Raw genomic sequence first — 8,160 nt, forward strand, 5'->3', positions numbered from 1 at the left:
TGCAGTGTGACCTTACCACTCTTCCATTAAGAGGTAGGATTTACTTTCCTTTTCTTTGAATCTGGGCTGGCCCTGTGTCCTGCTTTGTCTAACAGAATGCAGTGAAAGTGATGTTACGTAGCTTCTGAGACTGGACTTGATGAGAATTGTTGTTTCTGCCTTTGTCCCTTGGAATGCTCCTTCTTGGAATCCAGTTGCCATCTTTGAGGAAGCCCAAGCGGCTACCTGGAGAAGCTCATGTGGAGGAGAACCAGGACCATGGCTGATCACTCCAGCTGACTTGCAGATGGCAGCCAGAATCAACTGCTAACCATGTGAGTTTTGGACCTTCTAGCCTTCTTAGCACCTTGTTGTCCCACATAGAGCAGAACCATCCAGATAACCTACAGAATCATGAGAAAAAATAATTTTCTATTTTGAACCATTAAGTTTTGGGGTGATTCATTATAGATAGATAGGATATTCAGTTTTGAACATGTACATGAGATGCTATGGAATATTCAGGTGAAGATAACTATTAGGGAGTTGGTTAGAAATGCCTAGAGCTGACAAGTGAAATCTGGGATAGAGATATAAATTTGGAATTTGGGAGTTGTTAGCATATAAATGGTGTTTCTAGCCATGGAAGTTGATTAAAAAAAAAAAAAACTAGTGAGAATGTAAAGTAGAAAAAAAAAGCACAATGTGGAGTTAGGACTAGGCTTTGAAGAATTCTGACATTTAATGGTCATGTTTTGAAAAAGTTCCTCAATGGACATTAAAAAGGAACACCCAGCGAGGTTTTCTTGGTATCATGGAAGCCAAGAGAAGAGACTATTTCCGGAAGGAGTGTGTGCTCAATGGTAGTATCAAAAGCTAACAAGAAGTTACATAAGATGAGTTCAAAAAGTATCCCTTATTGATTTAGCAGCAAGGTGGTCATTGATGAGTCATCTAAGTGAATTCCCAGAGACCTGTAATTTATTTCTTACAGTGCTGATAGTATTTTTATTGTGACCATTTTAGTCATAATAGTTGACATTGCACTCTTAAGTGTATGCAAGGCACTGTATTGGATTCTTCATATATACTATATCATCTCTAATTTAACCATTGTAACAACCATATTTATTTTTGAAATAACTAAAGCTTAGAGAAATTAGGTGAGTTCCCTAAAATTATTCAGCTAGTAGGTGGCTATGTGGCCTCTCTTCCTGACCCCTCTGCCAACTAATTTACTGCTCCAAGTCTGTTGAAGAAAAGGAAGCCACATAAGCAAGCTTGATACAACTGTGTTCATAATGAGTAGAAGAGTAGCTGTTACTAAGATATTATTGTTAATTATTTTAGGTGTGATAATGGCCATTTGCATGGGGTTTTTTTTGGGCTCGTATCTTTTAGAGGCACAAACTGAAATATTTACAGATGAAATTTTATATCTTCATATGCTTCAAAATAATCTAGTTGAGAGAGGACGTAGACAGGGTAGAGATGAAATTAGATTGGCCATGAGTTGATACTTGTTAAGGCTATGTGATGGGTAAGGAGGAGGTCGTCTTACCATACTCTCTACTTTTCTATAGTTTAAAATTTTCTATAAGTCAAAAACATAAGAAAGGTTCTGAAGTCTTCCCAGTGAATAAGAGTGCCTGGGCTTTATGATAGCTATTTTGGGTACTCACAGCTTTATTTCTGGTGGTTTCTTTCTAGTATTGTGGATAGCTAGAGGTGCTAGATAATGGCACTGGGCATAGGAGGAACTATTTATTAGGTACTCTATAAAATCTGCAAGAAGAGAAAAATGAACCCTCAAATTTCAATTTACTGAATAATCGCTAATTGTGACATTCATCATCACTCTATAGGCTTTGTAGCATTTGAGAGATGACAATTAATTAGCTGGATCACTTTATAAAATGCATGTTGCTTTTAATTGCTATGGCCCATTTTTTCCTGTTTAATACAAATTTGGAAGCTCTTAAATGCATCAGAAATCTTTCTGGATTTGCTGTTGCATGGTTCCACAGACGTTTTTCCCCTGGAGACATGGTAATTTTGCAACTTTTAAATATTCAACACAACTCTAATTATAAATAGTTCTCTTTCAAAAGCGATAGCCAGACTCTTGGCACAAACCACCTCTTGTTAAATGGGTAAGGATGACAGCATAATGACTGATGATATGTGTTAGATTCCCTCATTTCTCTTAATTAGAATTTTCTCTGCATTATCATGCTTTGTAACTAATCAGCTCATTCCTGACAATGGTTAATGTGATTGGGAATGGTTTTAACTTTGTATTTCATCTGGAGAAACAGCCCAGCCAGTCTGTCTGGTAGCCTATGTGGGCAGAGAAAGAAACCTCCCCCACTTCCTTCCAATTTTTCTGTTCTACTTGGACTGGTCAGAACATGAGGAGAGAGAAGGGAAAAGGTAGCATGTTTCGTGCCCTCAGAAATAGAGCAATAGATGCAGAGGGAAGAAAGATGCAGCCTTGTGAGAGAAGGCAATGAGAAGGTTAGAGAGGGGGACCATATGGAGCCATAAATCGGTAGCTACCTAGGCAGCAAAGCTGACCCTGGACATCTGGTTTGGACTCACCAGTTATTTACTGAGCACCTGCTGTGAGCACAGGCCTGCCATGGCTGCTGTGGGGGAATACAAAAGACTCCAGAGACCTTTTCCCTGCCTTAGATTCTGGTTAGAGGCAGACCATCTACAATTTAATATCCTCCTTGAAGGCAAAGACTCGGTCTCTTTGGTTCACCTCTGTGTCCCACTGTCTGGTACCAGGTTTAGCTCACAATAGTTACCTTCAATAAATCATTAGCTAAGGAATGGATGGATGAATGAACACAACAAGAGACAAATAGTTATGGGGCTGCTTATGAAATGCCAAAATAATCCACTTCAAACTAAATGATTGCTGGCTGGGTGCTTGCAGAATACAGGAATGATCAGAGCAGGATGAGGTTCTACAAAAAGATGTCAGGCTTCTAAAAAGCCCACCCTGGATACCATTCCACCTGCATCCCATGATGGGATAAATTAAGACGAAGACTGTGAGGGTTAAACTTTCCAGGATCCACTCATGGAACACTCGTGGCAACAGAACTCCTGGAAACCATCCCTCAGGTAAGTGAGAGAGTGTCTGGTAATTGTAAGAAGGTAAGAGAGTGCCAGCTCCTCATGGGCTACACAGACACTCTTGGGTCAGCCACCTGGAAGAGCTGAGAGAGGAGACCGTGTAGCTTTACCAGGGACCCAGGTGAGTTGGATGCAGGATACAGGTGGATTTCATGAACCGGTTTTTTTACTTTGTGTTGTGGCCAGTCTTGAGCCTTTTGAAGCATAAGGAGACAGCATCCCAGAGGTCAGTCTTTATGGGGTCCTGGAAAAAGGTATTTCTGAGCCTTCTACACGTGACTTGAGAGGGAGACCCACGGCAGCTTTACTGAAGTACTCGGGAAGACTCAAAAAACCCCAAAAAACTATGGTTTGCATTCAACCCATAGATTGCTCGCCATCAACAAGATGAGGACTTTGGAATGGGTTTGTGTAAGATAATAGAAAATATATATTGGTCTCTGCCCCCAGTTCCTGACGCAGGGCTCCTGAAACCTTTGTAATTTCCTGGGTGGTAGGAGTGTCATTTATTCTACTGAGGTTACTCTGGGTGGGCTCCTAGATAGCTCCTAGATGAAGGCTGGTCACAAAAAAGACCAAGTCATGATTAGAAGCATGAATTTTCAGCCCCATTTCCCATTCTCTTGAGAAGAGAGAAGGGCTGAAAATGGAGTTAATGACTAATCATGCCTATGTGATGAAGCCTCCATAAAAATCCCAAAATTACAGGGGTCAGCGAGCTTTTGGGTTGGTGAGCACATGGAGATGCAGGGAAAGTGGTGTGCTCAGAGAGGGCATGGAAGCTTTGCACCCTTTCCCCATACCTTGCCCTGTGCATCTCTTCTATCTTGCTGTTCCTGAGTTAGATCCTTTTACAATAAACTCGTAATCCAGTAAGTAAAATGTTTCTCTGAGTTCTGTGAGCCAATCTAGCAAATTAATTGAACCCAAGGAGGAGGTCATTGGAACCTCCAATCTACAGCCAGTTGGTCAGAAGCACAAGTGACAACCTGGGCTCTCGATTGGCATCTGAAGTGAGGGGAAGTCTTGTAGGACTGAGCCCTTAACCTGTGGGATCTGACGCCATCTCCATGTTGATAGTGTCAGAATTGAGCTAAATTGTAGGACACCCAGCTGGTGTGGTAGAGAATTGCTGGGGAAACCTATGTGGAGAAAACCCCCCATATGTTTGGTGAGGAGGTGTCTGAAGTGAAGTGTTCTATGTAAAAGTAAAGGAGACACACAGGAGGGAAGGACTACATTTTTCTAATACAATTTGAAAATATTATTTTTGTTTTGGGACCCTCCTCTAGATTCAGTGAAATACCTGACTTGAAACAAATATTTGGATCATTGTGTGGGGTTGCTTTATCTAGAAATTCACATCATATTTGTCCTTCAAAGTAGTGACTTATATGAAGAAAAGTAATTCGACTGGAGAATTTATGAACAACACTCTCCCATCCCCCTTCCCACATACAGACATTCGGGAACTACTTTTTTCTTCTTCTTCCAGTGCACATGTAAATGTTTTGCTAAAGGGAACATATTGATTAATCACCGCCACATGGCCAGACCCCTGCTTAGGAGAGAATATCATTATTATGGACTGAATTGTGCCCCCCAAAATTCATACATTGAAGCTCTAATCGCCAATGTGACGGCATTTGCAAATAGGGCTTTTAAGGAGGTAATTAAGGTTAAATGAGATCATAAGGGTGGGACCCTAATCCAGTAGGACTGGTGTCCTTATAAGAAGAGGAAGAGACACCAGGGATGCACATGCACAGAGGAAAGACCACGTGAAGACACAGCAAGAAGGGGGCCATTTACAACCATAGGTGAGAGGCCTTACTAGAAACCAATCGTACTGGCACCTTGATCTTGGACTTCCAGCCCCCATAACTGTGAGAAAATACATTTCTGTTGTTTAAGCCACCCAATCTGTGGTATTCTGTTATGGCAGTCCTAACAGACTACTGCAATCACCTAAAAGTAAATAAACGTAGCTTCTGTTGTCAGTGAACTTAAAAGACTAACGTACATAAAATAGAGAAGATACACTGCTATGTTGAATAATGCTGACAGTACTATAATAAAAATAATAGCCTATTATAATGGTCAGTTTACTATGTGACCATTTAATTTACTATGTGACTGTGTCAACTTTATGTTAGACCCTTGTTATGGGTTGAACTGTGTGCCCCAAAAAAGGTATGTTGAAATCTACTCAGAATGTGACTGTATCTGGAAATGGGGTCTTATAGAAGTAATCAAGTTGGAATGAGGTCATTAGGATGGGCCTTCATCCCATATGACTTATGTCCTTATAAAAAGGGAAATTTGGACATAGAGACAGACATGCACAGAGGGAAAATGATGTGAAGACACACAGGGAAAAGGAGTCATGTACCTGGAGTGATGCATCTACAAGCACAAAACGTGAGGGATTGCTGGCACACACGCCAGAAGCTGGAAGAGGCAAAGAAGGATTCACTCCTAGAGCCAGCAGAGAAAGCATGGCCCTGCCGATTTCAGACTTCTGACCTCCAGAACTATAAGACAACAAATGTCTGCAGTTTTAAGCCACCCAGTTTTTGGTACTTTGTTCTGGCAGCCCTAAGAAACTAACACAACCCTGTTCTTGGAGCTAGATACAGGGCGGTTTACCAGGGCAGCTTCTCAGTCACTAATCTATAAGGTTTTAAATGATCACTGGAATGGTTTAGAAATGATATAGTGCCAGCTAACTCAGGTTTCCTCACGTAAGGTGCAACGTCCCTGCTGGGGTAGTGAAGTGTCTGTACTGGAAAGAAAAAAATAATAATTTAGAACATCACTTGCCATTGCCCAACTAATGCTGTTGAGTATTTTTGTGATGCACGCACAATTTGCGTAGTGACTTCCTATAAAGCAGATACTGTTATTATCTCATTTTACAGCTCAGGACATGAGAGTCAGAGAAATTAAATGATGTGCCTGACTTGCCCTTAGTCATATTGCTAGTAGATCATAGAGCTAGCATTCATGCAGACTAAGGTTTCCTGGCGCTGAAAGGTAAAAGGATTTGGATAAATAAGGAAGAGAGTAGGAAGTACTTCTGAGCTGGGAGAGTAAACATAGTTATTTCCACTAGAGATATTTTCAGGCATACATAAAAGAGAGAGTGGAAAATGTGGCTGGAAAATGAGGAGCATAGCATAACGGGATTGGAGTGGGCAAAAGTTCAAGGTGGCCTTTTCCATATAAGGTCAACATTTCCCCATTCTCAGGGTTTCCTGCTTCCAAGAATAGATTAAGAGTAGATGATGAGGGGCTGGCCTGGTGGCATAGCGCTTAAGTTTGTGCGCTCGACTTCAGAAGCCCGGGGTTTGCAGGTTTGGGTCCCGGGCATGGACCTACACACTGCTTGTCAAGCCATGCTGTGGTGGCATCCCACATATAAAGTAGAGGAAGATTGGCACAGGTGTTAGCTCAGTGACAATCTTCCTCAAGCAAAAAGAGGAAGATTGGCCACAGATGTTAGCTCAGGGACAATCTTCCTCACAAAAAAGAAAAAAGAAAAAAAAAAGAATAGATGAGGAGACAATAAGACTTGACCTAAATCCATTTAGTGTGCCCTGCCTAACATGAAATTGTGTGTCCTTTTCTTGTTTCTTCTCTACCTCCTTATCTCTTGAAATTCTATATGGTGTGAGGGAATATGGAGATCATTGATCATATTGATCATATAGAAAATCCATGTGTCCGTTGTGAGACTTACACAGAAGAATCTAAGCAAATAATGAGCATTTTCTCCAGAGCTATCCAGTATTTTACAAACGAGTGGTAATAAGATTCATTATCCTTAAATTCTCCACTCATTAAGCACTGTGCTGTAGTAAAATAATAATAATAATAATATAACATGGTAAAAGAAAACAATAGTAACAAACCTAATGCAGGTGTTCTGATGGGAAGACCAGCCTGCTTTACTGAAATTCTGAATTATGGAGCATTTAACAAGAAATGTAACTTGGTAGCAAAGTCCGCAGATAAATTTGGGCCAATAGAGTATGGTCAAATACAAACCTAAGGATTTACTTAATATGTAAGAGCAATTTGTCATTAAGATGGGGAGAAGGTGTAGCATTGTGTAGAAAAAGCTCTCGTTTGTGACTGAAAGGTCTGGTTTTGGTTCTGCTGCTGTGTGGCTTGGGGAGTCTCTTCACCTCCCAGGGCCTCATTGTCTTCATCGATAAAGTGAGGGAATTTCATTAAAAATCACAAGTTCCTCTTAAGCTGTAAGTCCTGCCTTATCATGTATAGAACTCAGTGCTTCTCAAGTCCCTAAAGGTACTTCCAAGTGTCTCTTTAATATTTGAACTTCTTTGAGATGGAGAAGATTGTCTCCAAGCATTACCTTTTGGCTTGGAAAACTCTATCTTGATCTGATTAGAATTATAATAAATGCAAATCAGTGGTGTCTAAATGAAGGTGTTATTATGGTTGAGCATATAAGCAGGCCTGAGTGGTTACACTAATACAATCTTTCTCTAATCAGGATCTTCTTGTGTCATATTGATAATTTTTTCCTTGGCAATGACTGTGTATCTTAGATTCTGAACCTAGCTATTTATAGTTGTACCATTATATGAGCACAAGCCAATTGCTTGTATTATCACCCCAAATATAGCATACTTATTGATGTCACTGCAGTCTCTTGGATTTCACACACATTATTTACGTGGAGTTCCTTCAGTGTATCATTTAGATATTAAGCAGACAATGACACAAATCATAATTTTTTGGGAAAAGAGTAATGTTTCTCTCTTCTAATTAATCTATCTGTCTAGGAGGGAAGTTCTGTCCTTATACTCTTCCTCCTTGTTATTCTTCCCCATGTTAGGAGGAATAAATAATCTGATTGATCAGAACTGGGGACATTCATTGAGCCACATTTTCTAGGAGACAGGATGATAAAATTAAAAGGGCAACTCCAGATCATCTGTTGCTTTGTTGTGTGCTGCATTCTGCTGGTGACAATGTTTGGGGCAGACCTTTGTCTTCCATTCT

The sequence above is a fragment of the Diceros bicornis genome, chromosome 2 (assembly GCF_020826845.1).
Source record: "Diceros bicornis minor isolate mBicDic1 chromosome 2, mDicBic1.mat.cur, whole genome shotgun sequence".
Classification (NCBI taxonomy): domain Eukaryota; kingdom Metazoa; phylum Chordata; class Mammalia; order Perissodactyla; family Rhinocerotidae; genus Diceros; species Diceros bicornis.